We start from the raw sequence: 22,423 nt of genomic DNA on the forward strand, positions 1-22,423 counted from the left end.
CTGGAAAAATTCTTGCCAAAAATATTGCCACTAAAAACAAAATTCCCGCTCGAGTTTGAAAGAGTGCACAGGATCCTAGCGCAAAGGACAAATTAACAGAGGGGACCAAGGGCATTAATTTTCAAACTGCTAAGACATCAGCAAGTTACAGAAATATGTCAATTAGCAAAAGAAAACAGAAATCTTAAATGTCAGGACTCGAAGATACATATTGTTCCTGACTTTGCTAAGGCTACAACTTTTAAAAGGAAACAGTTACTTGATCTACGTCCACAGCTCAGGTCTTTGGGAGCTAAATTTGGCTTAATGTACCCGGCAGTAATGCGGGTCACCTATGCAAACAAAACATTGAATTTTGTAGATACAAGAACGTTACAAGAATTTATATATCAGAGTGAACAGCCTATGTCTTCCTAATTAAGGACATTCATTCTACCTTTGTTTTCATTTTAAATTTAGAATTTCTTTAATACATTTTAAAATATTACTTCTATTTTTATGATTGATTTGATGTGTGGAAATACGGAAGCAACGTTGAAAATGTTTAATTTTCAAATATGCAGCTTCAGTTAATATTTGAAAATATTAGAATCCTGGCGCGAGCAAGTTTATAACAGAAAAAAGAAGTGCCGTTGATTGATTCTATAAAAGAACTTTGGGATGCAAGAACAACACACTTCTTATTTCAATCTAATATTTAGATTTGGCCTTCTGTAGAAATGACAACTTACTATGAGTAGTAAACTATAGAATGTCATGGCAAATTCATTGTGTTATGTGACAGTCATATGTGCTGCACTCTTTGGACTTTAAATGGGAGAATTGTTTTTCTTCTGCATAGATTTGGATTGGCTTCGAACCTTCGAGGAAGCTGATTGGTGATCTGCACTTCCGGATTTGCTCAATGGCAGAAAGATTGGAGGTGTATCCAGATGATTTCAGCCTTACTTCTGTCCTGAGAAAGAAGAAATGTTTTTGGTGAACGGATAAGTTTTGTTTCGAAACACTAAAGGATGAAAATGTGCGGTGGAATCCCCGAAGCTTGGATTGTTCTGTACTGTGAAATGGAGATCACTACAGTATTGAGTAACTATATTTTATGTGTGATATGAAAATTACTATGCCTGGGATAATTTTAGCCAATAGTTCTGGTATGGCTCTGGTTGATAACACGTTGTCAAATTCACAGACAGATATTATACTATATTAACTTTGGATTTCACATTAGATTTTTCACTTGTACAGAGTGTGGGTCTTCACTTGCATGGGCCATGTTTAGGTCCCTGGAATAGTGGTCGGACTTGATAAAAGTTTATTCTATGAAATATACTTTGGTATTCTTCATGCACATCCTTAAATATATGCGTTTACCATTTTCTTTTTATAATTTTGATAGTTATGTTATACTGAAATGATTGGGAGATAGATTAATTAATTATATACAAAAAATTAAAGTGGGCTTCGAATGGACATTATTAATTTGTAGAAGGGTTAGGCTTGATTTTATAATTTTTAAATTAAAGGTTAATGTAAAATAAAATGTTAATGTAAAATAAAATAGGAAGAGGTATTTACCAATCTTCAAATTTTAAGAACAACATCTAAGATTTATATCAATTTTAAAGTGATTATATAATTAATAAAGTTAAAGAAAATAGTTATAATTTAGCAACTGATCATAAGGGAAAGTGCAGTCTTAAAATATATAAATATATTTTTTAGACGTTAGGGACTATTTATTTCATTGATAAGTTCATTATTATGAATTGTTTATTTTTAAGGAGGTGTATAAAAATTTGAATTTTTATATATTATTTATGAATCATATTTAAAATTGGGTAGCTTATTAAAGTAGCTAATTAAATATATAATAGCAGCTTGTAAGGAGTTTTTTTTCTGTACCTGATCTCAAATTTGCGTTTCCAAGTTTTCATTATTAATTGGGGAGGGATGGGATGGGAGGAGGATATGTAAGGGTGGGTTTGGGGGGAATGGGATTATATTTTGGATCTTAACTGTGGGGAAAATGATTATTAAACACTAATTATAAGTTGATTTATGGGATGATGAGTTTTAGTTTCAATTATAAAATCGTATAATGGATTTTGAGATATTTTCTTTAAATGTTAATGGTCTCAACCATCCGATAAAAAGAAAAGACATTGTTTTTAAAACAGCAAAATGCGGATATCTGCTATATCCAAGAAACACGTCTGTCAGATAAGGAATCCTTCAAACCATGTGTATACTTTATCTGTGATACCTATTGTATCCAGGATTTGTAGTAGAATGTTATGGTCCACCAAGTCGAATGCAGCGGTAAGGTCTAGTTGTATGAGCATCATTTTTTTTCCTGTGCTGAGATGTTGTCTGGCTGTGTCCAAGATAGATCCTAGTAGTGTTTCCGTGCTGAAGTTGTTTCTGAAGCCGGATTGTGTGGTATGGAGTATGTTATGGTTGTCTAGGTAACTGGAGAGGAATTTGGCAACTAGTCCTTCTATTATTTTGACAGAGTGGAATAGAGGCAATGGGTCTGTAATTGGCTGTTTGGTCTATCGGTCCTTTGGGGTCTTTGAGGATCGGGGTGATGATGATTTCGCTGAGGTTGGTAGGGTAGTGGCTGTTTATTAGCGAGATTTGTATCCAGTTTAGAAGAGCGCGGAATTTTGTGCTGGATGTTTTTAGGAGATATGGTGGACAGTTGTTGAAGTCACAGGATGCATGGCTATATTTTTTGTAGTATTTGTTGAATTCGAGCCATTGTATGTTGGGGAATTGAGACCATATTCTATCTGCTGCAGTAGAATCTATCTATGGGGAGAATTGTGAATTCATTAGGATGGGTAGAGGTGTCATTGAGGGTAGCTCTTGCATTGGTAATTTTATTTTGGAAGTGTTCTGCTAATAGATTGGCTGAGGTGGAAGGGGGTAGTATTGTTAGTGGTCAGGTAGGGTTTGGTGTCGGTTAGGGTTTTTAGAATTTGGAATAGTTTTTTGGTGTCTTGGGTTTCAGTGCCTATTAGGTTGGTGTAGTGTGCTTTTCTCTTGTCCTTTAATTGTGATTTGTATTGTTTGTTGATTTTTTTCCAGGCGGATTTTGTATGATCCAAGTTCAATTTTCTCCATCATTTTAATAGTTTGGACTCTCCCCCACCAAGAAAGATATAAAGGATTCCATTGCTCACACATTTGTTACTTTTTTTAATAAAAAATTTTCATTCTTTCATTGTGTCTTTCAGTGTATTTTTTAGCCTAATACCTAAATACTTTAATCCATCTTCCTTCCATACAAATGAGAATGAATCAAATCATCCTTTAGTACAATGCACATTAAGTGAAAGAATTTCTGACTTGCTCCAATTTATCTTATACCCTGATAATTTTCCAAATTTCTCTATCAACTCTAGCAAGCACAGAATGGTAGTTTCTGGATTTCTCAAATAAAGCAGTATATCATCTGCATATGCAGGGACTTTATATTCCTAATCTGTACAAGGAATACCCTGTATCCCCTTTGCTTGTTGAATGGCTAATAAACAAGGGTTCTAATACAATATCAAAAAGCAAAGGAGATAATGGACAGCCTTGTCTAACCCCCTCTGCAAATTAAAAACTCTGATAAATTATTATTATTATACAATCTTGCAGCAGGGGAGCTATACAACGTCTGAATCATTTGTATAAATCCTGAACCTATACCAAGGTTGCAAAATGAGGCTTTTAAAAATCAGGACCAAAAATCCAACATGCCCAAACTGCACGAGGGCACCTAAATACAGTCCAGGAGAGCTAGCTAAAAATAAATTAAAAAAAAATCACAGGGAAGGGATTTTTGAAGGTGGGGAAAATGAATATTAGCCTCAGAAACCCTCAAAACTGAAAATTAGAGCCCCCCCCTCAATTTGCCACATAGACAATAAAGGGCTCAGTACTCACACTGAAAACTGTAGGGGGCTCAACTCTAAGATAGGGTAGCACATGCTCAGAAAAGTGTTTCTATTTCTGCAACTCCCGGATTGTGGGAAGGGATTGAACACCTAGAGTACAGAATCCGAAAGGGACATAATAAACTGGCTTAGAAGCTCCTACCAATTACACAGGCCAACAACAAAAAGTTTTCTTGGTGCCTTGGGTTTTTGACCTGTTCCTGGGGTTATTTGGGGGCACTGATTCAGAAAATTGCATTGGATAAACTGCATCAGCTTTAGTTTAGATATGGTTATGAGATAGTAGATATGCTTTTGGGATAGTAGAGCCAAACATGAACATTGGGAAAAACCGATTGGCCTCCGAGGGAATATATGGTGGTTGGAGGACAAAATAATCAATGAGCCTTTGGTAGCACGAGATAGAATCATAATGCCACTACTACATATAAAGCTAGGCCCGATGAGTCCAACTTTTCACTCTCTACCCTCTCTCCGTTCCCCAGTGTAACATTTCTCCTTCCCTCCTTTCTGCCCTCCCCATCCATCTCGCCCTCTCCATGAGTCCAACACTTTCTGCCTCTAGCACGCTTTCACTCTCTATCCTTGCCTCTTCCCTCAGTGACATCCCTCCTTCTCATCCCCCAACCCAACATGCTCCCTCCCCATGCACCATCTCACCCTCACCTCCAGTGTGTAGCATCTTACCTTTCCTTCCCTTTCTGCCAGGTCCAGCAGCACCTCTTCTCCCTTCCTTTTACCTCCCTCCTGTCCATCAGTACCTCTCCTTTCTGTAGCCTAGCGGCAGCTTACTATGTACTTTTAACTTAAATCACAGAGCTGACGCTAGCATTAGTTTAGATTTAGCTGCGTTTCATCAAGCAAACTCGAGGCTTTTGCTAGACTGGCCCGCCTCACATCATTGAAGTGGGCTGGCCTAGCAAAGGCCCCGTGGTTGCCTGATGAAACCACAGCTAAACTAAAGCTAGCGGCAGCTGTGTGACTAAGATAAAATCACACTGAGCTGCTGCTGCTGGTCCTGGGGTGAGAAGATGAGTCCCAGCAGCATATCGCCGGCAGAAGGCAGGAATTCAGCCGACACCAGCGATTGGCAGCAGAAGGCAGGAAGTCAGCCGGCACCAGAAGGCAGGAAGTCAGCTGATGCTGGCACCGGTGATCGGCAGCAGAAGGCTCTTTTGAGATCGTGTACAGACTGCAGGCCACAAAATAGCACCTAGAGGGCTGCATGTGGCCTTTGGGCCGTGAGTTTGAGACTGCTGGCCTACACCATTTTGGATCTCCCAAAAAGGTATGCAACTACTGTATATTTCAAGACGCCTCAAGAAGCAATGTCTCAAGTTTAAATCTGATTAGACATAAGTTTGCTCTAAAGCCAACACAGTCTTTCCACTTCACACTATGTACAAACTTGTGCAAAAATTCAGAACCTTACCATACCATAAACAGCACTAATGTAAACCCCTAGTAATGGAGTAGTGAATGAGCTGTCTGTCATTTCTTTAACCCTAAACAGCTAAGGAAAAATTATGTTCTTACCTGTTAATTTTCTTTCCTTTAGACACAGCAGATGAATCCAGAGACTAGTGGGATAGCACACATCTACCAGAAGGTGGAGATAGAGAAGCTGATTAACAGGTGGTCCCATTGGCTGGCCCGCCTCCTGTATCTTCAGTATTGCTCCTTGCCCAAGCATCCGGAAACAGTAATATGGGATCCAAGATGGCCGCGATGGTTTGACTGCGAGAAGACGCTATCAACAGTTTTCCTCTACTTGATGCGTCTTAGCACGTTTTACCTCGATCTTGATCCCGAAGAGAAGAGGCAAGAGCGCTGGTGGAGCCTCACGGCGTCTGGAGACCTCTCCCTTGGTGACCATTGATGAACTGTTGAGGCGCCTGCAGCAGGAGCTAATAGCGCCTGGGAATCGCCCGCGGGAGGTTCCAGCTGGGAGTGAAGCTGTTGTACACCTCCATGGGCTGGATGCAACCCTGAGCCCCGACGCGAGAGCCCCGCCTCCACAGCCGCAGAGAGCCAGCTCACCAAAGGAAGACAGTATGGCCGAAGAGCCAGACTTACTCTCCCAGGAGGCTTCGCTGAGCCAGGCAACAGAAGACATTGAATCCGCAGCAGGAACACCATTGGAGCAAGCAGAGAGACAAAGTGGAATAGATAGGAACCCTGTGACTGAAGGAATTCAGCCAATACATTCAGGTACTTTATCTTTTTCTTATCCCAAACCCAATAATGTAACCCTGGATTCATTGTGGGACTTAGTCATAACTTTGGGACAATCACTATCTCCACAAATAAGGGAACTGGAAAAAAGAATGTCAGAACAGAAGGAAGTAAATAAAATGGAGAAAGCTTATGGAAGCGAAACAAGTACAAACTACCCTTATTAGGGATAACACTAATGTGAGAAGGAAAATTGAAAATTTGAAAAATAATTCACGCTCCGCTAATTTGAGACTATTAAATTTTCCTAAAGTTTCAAATATTTCCCCGAAAGAAATGTTGAAAAAATATCTTATGGAAATATTTAATATCTCGGAAGATATACTTCCTCTTTTTGCACAAATATTTTATATACCAACGAAAGAACAAGAAGATATTCCTCAAAAACAGGACTTGCAAATGGATACTACTGCAATCTTGGAAACATCATTGAAGGATATAGTAAAACCTGCAACACTTATACTAACAGTGGCTTTATTGCCTGATAGACTGGTTATTGAAGATGTTTTTCAAAAATAGACAAAGAATTTATGGGTTAAAGATACAAATGTTCCCGGATGTGACTAAGGACACCCAAAAACATAGACGACAATTTCTTCTTCTTAAGCCAGGAGTAACAATGATGGGGGGTGTTTTTATTTTGCGATATCCCTGTAAATGTATTGTTAAATATAAAACTAATACATATGTATTCTTCGAACCTTCTCAGTTAACAAGCTTCCTGTCTATGAAACGCTTTGAAGGGGGGAAAGAATAACATCTCTAACTAAGTTAGTAGAAGACTCCTACTACTGCAGTTAGATACTCGAAATTACTATTAAATGTTATGTATATATTTATTCACTCAATAACAGTCTTGGATCTAATATTTGGGATTTAAAGTATTGATTAAGATTTCTATTTTCTAATTGCTATCTATATTTTGTTTAAAATTATTTGTTTCTTTCTCAATATTCTGTACAAGAAGTTCTCTTGGAAAAATTTAAAATCAATCAATAAATAAAAAAAACCCAGTAATATGCTTAGCATGTAAAAAACTTCTTTCCATAACAAAGTTGAAAGGTAATCATACAGAATACAAGTACCAACTATCACAAAAGTTCTGAAACTTGCAAAAGATAAACCTGCAGTCAATATCCAGAAAGGGTGGGGCTCTGGATTCATCTGCTGCGCCTAAAGGAAAGAAAATTAACAGGTAAGAACATAATTTTTCCTTCCTTAGCAACAGCAGCAGATGAATCCAGAGACTAGTGGGATGTAGCAAAGCAATCCTCAAATTGGGTGGGAAGCAAACGCTGCCTCTGCAATAACTGAAGCACCAAACGCAGCCTCTGCGCATGCCACCACATCCAACCTGAAATGCTTAGAGAAGGTATTTTCAGAAGATAAGTAGCCACATGACAACTCTCCAAGGAAAAACTTCTGGAATGAATCCAAGAAGTAGCCATTGCTCTGGCTGAATGGACATGAAGTTCTTCCTCTAACCGCTTCCCTGGCATCAAGTAGGCGGAAAGAATGTCCTTAATCCCTGAAGGGATGGAGAGTTTGGACGGTGCCATACCTTTGTTGCGTCTCTCAAAGAGGTGATCTAAACGACAAAAGTCATTAGAAACCTACAGATAGCGCAGAAGCATTCTACGCACTTTTAAGAAATGCAGTGAAGAAAAGCTTGCCTCCCCATTTCTCTTCCCAGAAAGCAGAAAGAAAAAGTGAGAGTGGCAGAGAAGAAAGAATGACACCACTTTAGGAGAAATCTGTGGTAGTGTCCAAACTGACACCCCAGAATTCATAATTCACAAAAAGAATTCCTACAAGACAGCCTGCAACTCAGAAAACTGTCGAGCTGAAGCCATGGCCACAAGAAACACCTTTTTTCCCTCAACATCACATCATTTAGAGTCTCAATAGACAAGGTTCACACAGAACGTTCTTTAAACTGTGAAGAACTATCTTGAGACTGTACTCCAGACAGGGTTTTAAGAGGTGTACGAATATGCTGTACTCCTTTTAGGAGCTGAACTACATCAGGTTGAGAAACAAGTGAAGAGCGAGATACGTAGCCCTTATAACAAGCTAAGATTGCCACTTGAATCTGAAGGGAATTGAACACTAAGCCCTTGGCAATAAGCTTGTGCCAAAAAAGAAAGAATACAAAACACAGAAATCTGGAAGAGTAACACCCTGAGAACTAGGCAAGAATCGAAAACCCTCCAGACGCTAGTGTAAGCCACAGATGAAGACATCTGTATTGCCTGGAGAAGAGAAGAAATAACATGCTCCACATAACCCTTACACTTCAGTCATGATTTTACAAGAGCTAGGCCATAATACCAGAGTGATACGAATTTCCATGTTGATCAGACCCTGAGAGAGAAGATTCAGAGTAACCAGAAATCTCAAAGAGTTGGCCATTTGAAAGACCCATGAGATCCACATACCATGTATGGCATAGACAATCCAGAGATACCATGCTAATCGTGCTCTTAAAGCAAGCCCGAGATAGAACACCCATCCAATCATCAGCCAGGGAAAAACACTTAGACAAATTAGAGGCGAGAAAGAAGCAACACACCTACCCACTCTGACTAGCACTCCCTGCATCTGCTGAAGAAGCTAGGAAGCTTTTGCATTTCAAGATGAAGCCATGAGGTCTAGTTCTAGGAAAGCTCACATTAATACAAAGAACTGGAATGCTTGAGCGAACAGTTCCCAATTTTCAGGATATAGAAGATCTTTTTGGTACGGAAGTCTGTCTAAACCCTTTTCCTGTCCTGTAAAATGAGCTGCCGACAGAAGAGGAAGATGAGATTCAGCCCACTGAAGTAGAACCATTACTTTGCTCGCCAACTGAGTACTTCACATACTTCCCTGACTGGAGAGAAATACCACTGCCATGACACTGTCCTAAAAGACCCTTAACGTCATTCCGGAAAAATGAACTGAAAGTCCTAAAGCGCTAGCCTGATCGTACATCCCTCTAGAGGAATGAACAAGCACTGAGTCTCCTGGTGAGACCAGACTCCTTGCGCTGAGGATTGAAGGCACTGAGCCCCCTAACCCTACAGCCTGGCCTGCTTGGTGAGTATGAGCCACTTCAGTGAAAATCATGGCATGGCTATGAACAGGTTGGAGCCAGTTCAGCGAAGATCATGGCATGGCTATTAACAGGTTCATCTTGCTGAGCCACAAAATTATGATGAGCGATGCTTGAGGAGTCGATTGGATATTATGCTAAGAAGCCTTGAAACACCAGGAATCACCGGGACAAAAGCAACTGCTGCAGCGTTCTCACATGAAAGCAAGCCAAATGCCTCAGTAAGTCATCACCATGGATCCTAGAATCTGTACAGAATCCCATACTCTTTACTGGTGACTAAAGACAACGACGACAAACTTGAGATTGTAAGCTGTTGCCCCAGTCTCTGGGCAGAAACACATTCCCCATCCTTCGTGATGAATAATACCAGCAGATATTTCAAAAAATGGAACTGGATAAGATAGCTCTTTGGACATTTGAAGATGCCATCCAAAGGTTGAAAAAGAGAAAACACCCGTTCGTGACCACTACCACCATCACCTTTGAAATAGTTCGTGAAGTGGTGACTATATCAAATGGCATCTGCTGAAACTGATAGTGCAAGCCGAGGATGTCATAGTGAAGATACCGCTGATGCGGGGGTCATATGGGAATATGTAAGCAGATGTCTGTGAGACCGAGCGCTTTAAGGAACTCTCCCTGTAAACCCGCTGTAATGACCAATCTCCCAGTATCCCTTCAGAAAATTCTAACTAAGAAACTAATTGACCCATATGAGATCCATCACCTGTGTGACCGAACCCCCTTTCTTGGGCACTATGAAGGAAAAGCACAGTTACTTACCGTAACAGGTGTTATCCAGGGACAGCAGGCATATATTCTCACATGTGGGTGACGTCATCTACGGAGCCCCAGCGCGGACAGCTTTTCAAGCAAACTTGATTGAAGTTTCAAGTTTGCACACTGCACCACGCAAGTGCATGCCTTCTCGCCCACTAGAGGGCGCATCCCACCTCATGGTCCTCAGTTCCATAACTAGCAAAGAAGCCATCCCCGGGGAGGTGGGCGGGTTGTGAGAATATATGCCTGCTGTCCCTGGATAACACCTGTTACGGTAAGTAACTGTGCTTTATCCCAGGACAAGCAGGCATGATATTCTCACATGTGGGTGACCTCCAAGCCAACCAAAAAAGGGCAGGTGGGAGGATGGCAATTTAGGAAAACAGATTACGTAACACCGACTGGCCAAACCGGCCGTCACTTCTGGACAGAGAGTCCAGACAGTAGTGGGAGGTGAACGTATGAACCGAAGACCAAGTGGCAGCCTTGCATATGTCCTCCACAGGTGTAGAACGGAGGAAAGCCACAGAGGCTGCCATCGCTCTGACTTTATGCCCCGTGACTCGACCCGGGGGCGGAAGACCAGCCTGAGCATAGCAAAACGAAATACAAGCAGCCAACCAGTTGGACAAGGTGCGCTTGGAAACAGGATGTCCTAAGCGATTAGGATCAAAGGACAAAAACAATTGAGGAACCTTCCTATGAGACCTGGTACGTTGGAGGTAAAATGCTAACGCCCTCTTACAGTCAAGCGTGTGAAGCGCCGTCTCGCCAGGATGGGAGTGGGGCTTCGGGAAGAACACAGGAAGGACAATGGACTGATTGAGGTGAAAATCAGACACAACCTTTGGTAAAAATTTCGGATGGGTGCGGAGAACCACCTTATGATGAAACACTGTAAAAGGGGGGTCCGCAACCAAAGCTTGCAACTCACCAATCCGTCGTGCAGATGTGAGGGCAATCAGAAAAATTACCTTCCAAGTCAGAAATTTCAAATGAGATTTGTCGATTGGCTCAAAGGGAGGTTTCATTAGTTGAGCCAAAACCACATTCAGATCCCACACGACAGGAGGAGGTTTCAGAGGGGGACAAACCTTGATTAGCCCTTTCATGAAGCGTGTCACCAAAGGATGGAGCGAAAGAGAGCGTCCATCCTGGTGACGATGGAAGGCCGAAATGGCACTGAGATGAACACACACAGATGACGTTTTCAGACCAGAATTAGACAGGTGCAACAAGTAATCCAGAACCGAAGACACCGGGACCGAATCAGGGTCCAGGTGATAAGAGGAACACCAGGAGGAAAACCTGGTCCATTTCTGAGAATAACAAAGCCTGGTCAAAATCTTGCGGGAGGCTTCTAACACTTCCCTCACGGATTGAGAAACCCGGGGCGAAGTCAAGGGGCAAGGAACCAAGCGGTCAGGTGTAACGACCGAAGATTGGGATGCAACATCGAACCCTGACTCTGAGACAGCAGAGAAGGAAACACAGGTAGAAGTAGAGGCTCCCTGGTACTGAGCTGAAGCAGCAGGGAGAACCAGTGCTGACGCGGCCACCGAGGCGCAATGAGAATCATAGTGGCCGTGGATGATTTGAGACGCACCAACGTTCTCATGATCAGAGGAAAGGGAGGAAACGCATACAGGAACCTCCCTCCCCAGTCTAGAAGAAAGGCATCTGCCTCCAGACGGTCCAGGGAGTACATTCGAGAACAATACAGGGGCAGTTTGCGAGTTTCCGGAGAGGCAAACAGATCCACCTGCGGGGTCCCCCAGCGGTCGAAGACTTCGCGCAGGACTCTGGAGTTGAGAGACCACTCGTGCGGCTGAAGAAGCCGACTGAGCTTGTCTGCCAAGCAATTCCGGTCTCCCTGGATATAGACCGCCTGTAGGAAGATGTTCTGGGAGATCGCCCACTCCCAAAGGCGAAGTGCCTCCCTGCAGAGAGGCTAAGAGCCCGTCCCACCTTGCTTGTTCACATAGTACATCGCCACCTGGTTGTCCGTGCGAACGAGGACTACCTGATCGTGGAGTAGGTGGGCGAACGCTCGAACCGCCAGAAAGATGGCACGAAGTTCCAGCACGTTGATGTGACAGCAACGGTCTTCCGTCGACCACAGACCCTGGGTCCGTAGACCGTCGAGGTGGGCCCCCCACGCGTACTCCGAGGAGTCCGTGGTCAGAACCTTGCGATATGGAGGGACGAGAAATAGCAAACCCCCGGAAAGATTGGAATAGTCGGTCCACCAACGGAGTGATCGTCTGAAAGAAGGAGTCACCGTAATGAGACGAGACACCGGATCGCAATCCTGGCGCCACTGGGAGGCCAGGGTCCACTGAGGAATTCTCAGGTGTAGCCTGGCGAACGGAGTGACGTGGACCGTCGATGCCATGTGGCCCAGTAGCATCATCATGCGCTGGGCCGACACCACAGGCAGTTGAGAGACCAGACGGCCCAGCCGAACCAAGCTTCCAACCGAGGAGGCGGGAGGAACGAACGTAGGCGCACTGTGTCCAGCACTGCGCCTATAAACTGAAGTGACTGGGCCGGGGATAACTGCGACTTGGGAAAATTTACTTCGAACCCCAGTCGTTGAAGGAAGATGATAGACTGTCGGGTCGCTGAGATAACCCCCTCCCTGGTCGGGGCTTTGATCAGCCAATCGTCCAGGTACGGGAAAACATGAAGCCCACGAGATCTCAGGGCTGCCGCGACCACTACCATACACTTCGTGAAGACTCGAGGGGACGAGGCCAGGCCGAAGGGAAGGACCCTGTACTGAAGGTGCAGTTCTCCCACCTGGAACCGTAAAAATTTTCGGAAGGCGGGATGCACCGGAACATGGGTGTATGCTTCCTTCAGGTCGAGGGAGCACATCCAGTCCCCTTCCTCCAAGAGAGGATATAAAACCGGGAGAGACAGCATCCGGAACTTCTCCCGGACCAGGAATTTGTTGAGCTTCCTGAGGTCCAGTATGGGGCGTAAGTCCCCGGTCTTTTTTGGGACCAAAAAGTAACGGGAGTAAAAGCCCGTCCCCAGCTGGTCGTGGGGTACCGGTTCCACCGCCCGAAGCTTCAACAGGGCCTTGGCTTCGGCCAGAAGGATGGGAAGTTGGGCCCGATTGTAGGGGGAAGCCCCCGGAGGTTGATCCGGCGGCGCTGACAAAAAATTGAGAGAGTAGCCCTCGGAGACGGTCCGGAGCACCCAAGCGTCGGATGTTATCTCGGTCCAAGCCGCATAGAAGGACCGGAGACGCCCCCTATGGGAAGGGGTTCCTGTGAGATCGCGGAGGGGAACCTGCCCCATCCGCTCAGCCCGTCAAAAGGAGGGCGCGGGTTTGGAAGGACCCTGCGCCGGGGCTTGCGTCTGTCCCCCTCTGCCTCGCTGAGATGGGCGTCTAGGCGGCGGCCTAGAAAAAGCCGGGGTTGACTTTTGGGGATACCGCCTCGGAGGAGGACGGAAGGGTTTCTGCGGCGGGGGCCTAGGCTTGGGACGGACCAACAATGAGCGCTCCTGTTCCGACAACCGTTTGGTCACCGCCTCTAAAGACTCATCAAACAACTCGGACCCCACACAAGGTAAGTCTGCAAGACGTTCCTGCAGGTTTGGGTCCATATCGAGGGTGCGAAGCCAGGCCAGACGGCGCATGGCCACTGCGAAGGCCGACACCCTCGAAACCAGCTCAAATGTATCGTACACAGCATGGAAAAGGTACAAACGCAATTGAGACAGGTTGGACATAAATTTGTCAAATCCCGCCCTTTGGGAGTCCGGTAAGGAGTCACGATATTGAGGGAGGTCCTTCACTATGCCACGCAGATATGAGGAGAAGGTGAAGGCATAATTTAGCACCCTGGTGGCCATCAGGGAATTAGAGTAGAGGCGACGGCCAAACTTGTCCAGGGTCCGACCCTCCCTGCCGGGTGGAACCGCCGCAGAAACCCGGGAGGGTTGCGTCTTTTTCAGGGCAGACTCTACCAGTAAGGACTGGTGGGAGAGTTGCGCCTTCTCAAACCCCTTGGTAGGTACCGTCCTGTATTTCGACTCCATCTTGGACGGGACAGACGTGACTGTAAGAGGGTTAGCCAGATTTTTCAGCCAGGTCTGTAGGAGGACCTTATTTAAGGGGAGCCGAGGGGCCTCCCTAGGTGGAGTGGGGAGGTCCTGCTCCTCCAGGAATTCCTTCGTATACTGGGAACCCGCCATGAGGTCCAACCCCAGGGCTCGGGCCATGTCCTCTTTTTCCACCTTTGTGCAGGACGGCCTGGCGGGCGGTGAAGGGGTTCTCGACCGCACCGCCGAAGAAAGGGGAGAAGCCTCGTGAGAATAATGGGGTTCTCTGCCGGACCCCGAGCCCCACGAAGTCAGCTCCAAAGGCCTCGAGGGGGTAGGAGAACGTCTCCGTCTCGAAGAGCCTCTAGGCGAGGTACCCGGAGTCCGGGGAACGGGGGCACTCTCCCTTTTCCTCGGCGAGGAGTCACGGGAAACCCTTCTAGCAGGGGACCGGAGAAGCCTCGGGTTATCGAGGAGCAACTCCGACACCTGCAATGCCTCGCCCCCGAGCGGCGAGGAACGATCACGCCGCCGAGGAGAGCCCCGCGAACGCTTCGGCTTCCTCAGCCGGCGCCTCGTCCGAGGTCGAGTCGAGGGCGAGGAGCCCCGGGAGGACCTCGAGGAGGAGGAGGAGGAAATGCGTCGCACCCGCCGCATCTTGTCCCGGGGCCGCACGCTGCGCTCAGGCGGTGCCCCCGAGGCCGAGGTCGAGGGTAAAACCGAGGCCGAGGTCTGTGGAGCCCCGATACCCGAGGCCGAGGTCGCCGAGGTCGGGGCCTCCGAGGTCGAAGCAGTCGGGGCCGAAGCCCGCTGCAGCTGTTCAAGGGCCCCCGACAGCTCCGACGAAATTAGGGCTCGAAGGAGGTCCTGAAAGGCCGGAATCCCGACGAAGGTCGGGAGGTCCGAGGTCGGGGCACGCTCCCTGGAGGGCGACCTCGGTCTCGAGTATTCCCTCGGGGCGTGCGTGGCCAGAGTTTTAGGCGGGGCCGAGGACGACCCACCCGCCGCGGCAGGAGCAGAGGATGGCTTCTTAGCAGGCCCTGTAGGGGATGGAAAGGAGGACTTACCCGAGGCAGGTTTTGTCCCCGACGTCGACTTCGAGGTCGAGGGACGAGGCGAAGCCGAGGCCCCCGAGGTCGCCGAGGCCGAGGTCAAGGCCGGGGCCGAAGCCGAGGCCGACGTCGAGGCCTTCACAGGCGCGGGGTCAACAGCAAACAACTCCGCCATTCTCGCCCGTCGGCAGCGGAGAGCTCTGGGCTGGAACGTTGAACAGCGGTCACAGGAGGCCGTAGGATGATCGGGGCCCAGGCAAATTATGCACCACCGGTGGGGGTCAGTAATGGACAGCAACCGCTCACACCGGCTGCATTTCTTAAAGCCCATCACAGGACGGGACATGAACAATGAAACAGGCCGGGAACGACCGACGTCCCTCGGCCACGGCTGCCGGGAGCCCCCGGAGCCTAACGAAAAGTAAAATATATATATATATTTTTTTAAATGGATCGATAACGACACGAAAAACAAAAATATAAAGCACAGCGACCGAATAGAATCCAGACGCGGTGACAGAAAGGCAGGCAAAGGGAGCTCAAATCCACAGGGCTTTCTGGCTCCGCGGGAAAAATTGAACTGAGGACCACGAGGTGGGATGCGCCCTCTAGTGGGCGAGAAGGCATGCACATGCGTGGTGCAGTGTGCAAACTTGAAACTTCAATCAAGTTTGCTTGAAAAGCTGTCCGCGCTGGGGCTCCGTAGATGACGTCACCCACATGTGAGAATATCATGCCTGCTTGTCCTGGGATAATGGAATAAATTCCCTTGCCCCTTTGTTCTGGAAAAACTGGAACTACTGTCCCAAGTTCCAGTAACTCTTGAAGGGGATCTCATGCCAACATCACCTTTGGCTGCTCAATAGAGTGACTAAGAAAGAATCAGGAATGGGAGAGAGGAATTAAAAATTGTAATCCACCTGAATATCTAAAGGCAATTCATCTGACATCCCCGCCCCTCCACTAGAAAGCCTAATGAGCTATCAGAGGAAGTCAAGACCCGTTCCAATTGAAGAATGGGAGGGCGGAGTACAGGTTGGACAAGAGTTGTAAGTCCTAAATGGAAGAAAGGAACTCTCCTGCGAAAAATGCAGTTTGCAGTGTAAGAATGAAGAGAAGGAGTAGAATACAGCCAACCTGGCTATACAGCTTGGAATTGTAAAAACAGGACCGTGACTGATAACATTTAAAAGAACTATTCAAGCTTCTCCAAAAAGCAACTGTCCTTTCAAGGGAAGATGCACTAGGAGAAATTCTAGAAGCTGCATTCCCCTCCCCATGGCAAACAATCTGTGGATAGGCACATGAGTTAAGTGGAAAAATATGGGGAGCTGCTAGCAGAAATAGTGCAGCTCTCCCACCATTTCAGGAGATTCAACTGTGTGCAACAGACCCGGAGCCATCTGATCAAGCAACTGCACACAGCCGTGGTACGCTCTCACAAAAGTCTGTCCCAGGGAGTTATGCCTTCAGCGCATAACATACACGCAGCTCCTGCAAGCAGGAAGGCACCAGCTCCTTCAACGGTGCTCAAATTACACAGCCGGAGCTATTTACCGAAGCACTCCCATACATGTGAAAAAATGTTTCTCACTGTGTACACCACCATTTGCACTGCCCCACAAAGTCCAGCATCTGACAAATAAAATATCTATTTCTAGACCCTGCGATGCCGAGCTAGCAGTTCCTTTTTTCCCCATTTCTTTATTCATTTTTCATCTTACAACAAGTGTACAATATTACATCAATTGAATCATATACATCACTTGAAATTCTTTTCTATTATTTGATACATATATTAAGCCCCTCCTGCACCCCCCTTTCCACAATTATTGTAAATCAAACATATCATACATGTAATATATTCAACATTTTGATTAAACCAATAATATAACAATATATCCCCCTTTCCCATTATTACAATTATACTTTTAGTGTAAAAAGATGTCTAATCATTACAATACGTTATCAATGGCCCCCCAATTTTTTTAAAATTATTATAATTCCCTTTTTGTATGGCAATTGTTCTTTCCATTTTGTATATATGGCATAACGAATTCCACCAGAAGGTGTAATTAACTCTGGTGTAATTTTTCCAATTTCTGGTGATATGTTGAATGGCAACTCCTGTCGTTATTAATAAAAGTTTATTATTGCTAGATGAAATTTGACTTTTTATTCTCATGGACTTTCCAAATAGAATTGTATCATATGATAGAGCTACATGGTTTTCTAATAAAACAATTAATTTGGGACCAAATTGATTTCCAAAAGGCCATAATACAGGGACAAAAATAAAGTAAATGATCTAGAGCAGTGTTCTTCAACCTTTTTACACCTGTGGACCGGCAGAAATAAAAGAATTATTTTGTGGACCGGCAAACTAATAGGACTAAAATTTAAAAACCCCGTTTACGCTCCATTTCCGCGAGCTCGGTCCCCGCAAACTATCTGATCCCATCTGCACAAGCCGCAATTATGATTTTATATTGAACGTATTTTATTAAAGTATAAAAAGAAACAATATTCTGAACAATTGTGATTTTATAAATACAAATATACAGAGCACGGACCAACAAAACCCCTGTTTCCCCTCCCCTTCACATATATCCCCTCTACTATCAAGAAAACTGAAAAAGCCAAGTTCATAGAAATATCATGCTAACAGAATACTGCAGTCCCCAGTTATGTCTCTAGCAGGATATATATTTCAAATCTGATATATTCTAATCACAAAATAGAAATAAAATTATTTGTTTCTACCTTTTGTTGTCTCTGGTTTCTGTTTTCATCTTCTTTTCACTCTCTTCCTTCCAGCGTCTGCCCTCTCTGTCTCTTCAATCCAGCATCTGCCCCTTCCATCTACTGTCTGACCTCTCCCCCTTCCATATGGTATTTGTCTTCTTTCTATGCCCCTCTCCCCTTTCCATCCAGCCTATGCCCCTCTCTCCTTTTTACATGATTCACTCCAGCTTCACTGCTCTCTTCATTTTTATCTCTCCTACACCAGATCTAGCAACTTTGTCCCTCTCAATTTCTCTGCTGACCCTCCCTTCCCATCTCATTCCTATCTCTCCCCTTCCCCTCCTCTAATCTCCCTGCAAGCTGTTTCGTTCCTTTTTTTCTTCTCCCTTCCCTCCTCCCCCTGTCCAGCAGTAACTCTCTTCCTTTTCCTTTCCCTCCTCCACTCCCAGCAGCATCTCTCCTTCTCCCTCCCTCCAGGTCCAGTAGCAGCTGTCCCTTTTTCCCCCTTACCCAGCAGCTTCCCAGACTCCTTTCCCTCCTCCCCTCCCAGCAGCATCTCTCCTTCTCCCTCTCCAGGTCCAGTAGCAGCTGTCCCTTTTTCCCCCTTACCCAGCAGCTTCCCAGACTCCTTTCCCTCCTCTCCTCCAAAGCAGCATCTCTCCTTCTCCCTCTCCAGGTCCAGTAGCAGCTGTCCCTTTTTCCCCCTTACCCAGCAGCTTCCCAGACTCCTTTCCCTCCTCCCCTCCCAGCAGCATCTCTCCTTCTCCCTCTCCAGGTCCAGTGGCAGCTGTCCCTTTTTCCCCCCTTACCCAGCAGCTTCCCAGACTCCTTTCCCTCCTCCCCTCCCAGCAGCATCTCTCCTTCTCCCTCTCCAGGTCCAGTGGCAGCTGTCTCTTTTTCCCCCTTACCCAGCAGCTTCCCAGACTCCTTTCCCTCCCAGCAGCATCTCTCCTTCACCCTCTCCAGGTCCAGTAGCAGCTGTCCCTTTTTCCCCCTTACCCAGCAGCTTTCCAGACTCCTTTCCCTCCCCCTCCCAGCAGCATCTCTCCTTCACCCTCTCCAGGTCCAGTAGCAGCTGTCCCTTTTCCCCCCTTACCCAGCAGCTTCCCAGACTCCTTTCCCTCCTCCACTCCCAGCAGCATCTTTCCTTCTCCCTCTCCAGGTCCAGTAGCAGCTGTCCCTTTTTCCCCCTTACCCAGCAGCTTCCCAGACTCCTTTCCCTCCTCCCCTCCCAGCAGCATCTCTCCTTCTCCCTCTCCAGGTCCAGTAGCAGCTGTCCCTTTTTCCCCCTTACCCAGCAGCTTCCCAGACTCCTTTCCCTCCTCCCCTCCCAGCAGCATCTCTCCTTCTCCCTCTCCAGGTCCAGTAGCAGCTGTCCCTTTCTCCCCCTTACCCAGCAGCTTCCCAGACTCCTTTCCCTCCCCCTCCCAGCAGCATCTCTCCTTCTCCCTCTCCAGGTCCAGTAGCAGCTGTCCCTTTTTCCCCCTTACCCAGCAGCTTCCCAGACTCCTTTCCCTCCCCCTCCCAGCAGCATCTCTCCTTCTCCCTCTCCAGGTCCAGTAGCAGCTGTCCCTTTTTTTTTTTCACCATGCCAGCTTTCTCCCCTCCCAGCAACTCTCCTTACTTACCAGCGCTGCGATTCAGTAAGGCAGCCTCGGTTCCTTTGTTGGGTCACACCGCCTCTGAGGAAAGCGGAAGTTGCATCATCAGAGGCGGCCCGACTCAGCAAAAGTTCCAAGGCTTCCTTCCTGAATTGCTGCACTTGTAAGGAGAGCCGCTGGGAGGGATGAAAGCACAGTCTGAGGCTCCCCATTCTATCTCCGGCCCTGCGCTCCTCGATCTCGCCGGTCCTGCGTGGACTGGCAGGAATTTTCTGCGGACCGGCACCAGTCCGCGGACCGGCGGTTGAAGAACTGTGATCTAGAGTCCCTGCTTCCAGATTACAATGCCAGCATCTATTAGACTTAGAGCTATCCAACCTTTGTAATCTAACTGGGGTCCAAAATGCTCTATGTAACAAAAAGAACCAAGTTTGTCTCAGACGCAGACACTGTACATCTCATTCTCCAAGACCAAATTCGTGGCCATTGAGATGCAGAAATTTGATGCTTAATCTCAATGCGCCAAATGTCAATGCGTACCTAGCATATGTGACACCTGGGGCCCATCATTTTTTGGCACCCCCCTCCCCATCTGTACGAAAAACATGATTTTTAGTAACAAGCCTCACGTCACTCCTAGGAAAAGGCAGCATCTTACATATGCAGTGAGCAGTACCAATACACCCACTGTAAAACTAAACAAGCCAGACTAGTACAGATCAATCCTACACCATCAATCCTAACAGAAAACCATGTCTTTCGAACACACAGAACACAGAAAACACCTTCGCATAGTATGGAATATGTCATCACAAACTAACCCCTCCCCTTCTACAAAATTGTGGTGTGGATTTTAGCCATGGTGACGCTCATAGAATTCTGAGCATCAGAGCTGCTACCACCACGGCTGGCGCTAAAAAACGCTCCACAGTTTTGTAAAAGGGGGGTAAAATAGAAATACATAGACAAAGGTTAAATTGAACCAGCGAGAAGCTGGACTCTGCATACAATGCAACACCACAGAAACAGTGACACATGTCTCCTAAAGCAATAAATAAATAGAAAATTATTTTCTACCTGTCTTCTGTGGTTTCTGCTTTCCTCATCTTCTTGTAACTCTCTTCCTTCCATCCACTGTCTGCCGTCTCTCTTCCCCTATATGGCATCTTCTTTCCTTCTATGCCCCTTCCAGAAACTGTATGCCTCCCCCTTCCATCTCTCCTTTGGTCTGGCATCTCCTCTCCTTCCCTCTACCACACCTCTCTTCTGCAATCCCTTTCTTCCCTCATTTTCCTTTTCAATTTGTTTTCTGCATCCATCTAGATTACGTTCTTACTACCCTCTCATCAATTTCCTTTTTTACTGTCTACTTACAGCTCATCACATTCTTTCCCTCACCTCCTTCAGTATTTCCCTAACTCAATCATTTTCCCCCATCATGTGCCCTCCTTTTATTTATCCCCTCCTTCCATCATCTGCCCTTTTCTTTCTCCCCACTTCCATCATCTGCCCCTTCTCTCTCTTTCCCCCCACTTCCATCAGCATCTGCCCGATTTCTCTCCCTACAACCCAATTCCATGCAGTATCGTTCCCCCTTATCTCTTTCCCAGCAATTCCATCAGCATCTGCCCCTTTCTCTCCATCCACCATGCTTCCATAGCACCCTGACCCCCTTTGTCACCCTTCACCATGTTTCCCTAGCACCCTGACCCCCCTTTGTCACCCTTCACCACGTTTCCCTAGCACCCTGACCCCTCCCTTCACCATGTTTCCATAGCACCCTGACCCCCCCTTCACCATGTTTCCATAGCACCCTGACCCCCCCTTCACCATGTTTCCATACCACCCTGACCCCCCCCTTCACCATGTTTCCATACCACCCTAACCCCCCCTTCACCATGTTTCCATAGCACCCTGACCCCCCTTTGTCACCCTTCACCACGTTTCCCTAGCACACTGACCCCCACTTCACCATGTTTCCATACCACCCTGACCCCCCTTCACCATGTTTCCATACCACCCTGACCCCCCCCTTCACCATGTTTCCATACCACCCTGACCCCCCCTTCACCATGTTTCCATACCACCCTGACCCCCCCTTCACCATGTTTCCATACCACCCTAACCCCCCCTTCACCATGTTTCCATACCACCCTAACCCCCCCTTCACCATGTTTCCATACCACCCTAACCCCCCCTTCACCATGTTTCCATACCACCCTGACCCCCCCTTTGTCACCCTTCACCACGTTTCCCTAGCACCCTGACCCCCCCTTCACCACGTTTCCCATACCACCCTGACCCCCCCTTCACCACGTTTCCCATACCACCCTGACCCCCCCTTCACCATATTTCCATAGCACCCTTGACCCCCCCTTCACCATATTTCCATAGCACCCTGACCCCCCTTCACCCTTCACCATGTTTCCATAGCACTCTGACCCCCCCCCTTTGTCACCCTTCACCATGTTTCCATAGCACTCTGACCCCCCCCTTGTCACCCTTCACCATGTTTCCATAGCACTCTGACCCCCCCCTTTGTCACCCTTCACCATGTTTCCATAGCACTCTGACCCCCCCCTTGTCACCCTTCACCATGTTTCCCTAGCACCCTGACTCCCCTTTCACCATGTTTCCATACCACCCTGACCCCCCTTTGTCACCCTCCATGCCCTTCCATGACACCCATTCCCCTTACACAAAAGCTGCATGCTGCAACCATCACCCTAGCATGGCGGGACGCGCGCTGAGTACGGAATCGGCACTTCGTAGTCCCAGGCGCCGGGCGCGCGGCCAGCCTGCACCAACACGAACAGGTGAGAGACAGGAAGGGGAGCCGTGAGAAAGCGCATCGGTCCGAGGTCATCCCGATCCCAGTGCAGCTCGCGCCCCAAGACGAGGGACTCGTTG

At 46.9% G+C, this 22,423-nt stretch overlaps 1 protein-coding gene across 3 annotated transcripts in view; it reads right to left on the reverse strand.

The window, feature by feature from the left end:
- Positions 1–22,423, reverse strand: part of ESPL1 (extra spindle pole bodies like 1, separase) — a 370,011-nt gene that overhangs the window by 321,317 nt on the left and 26,271 nt on the right. The gene's annotated exons all lie outside the window — the stretch shown is intronic.

This window comes from Geotrypetes seraphini, chromosome 3, assembly GCF_902459505.1.
Source record: "Geotrypetes seraphini chromosome 3, aGeoSer1.1, whole genome shotgun sequence".
Classification (NCBI taxonomy): domain Eukaryota; kingdom Metazoa; phylum Chordata; class Amphibia; order Gymnophiona; family Dermophiidae; genus Geotrypetes; species Geotrypetes seraphini.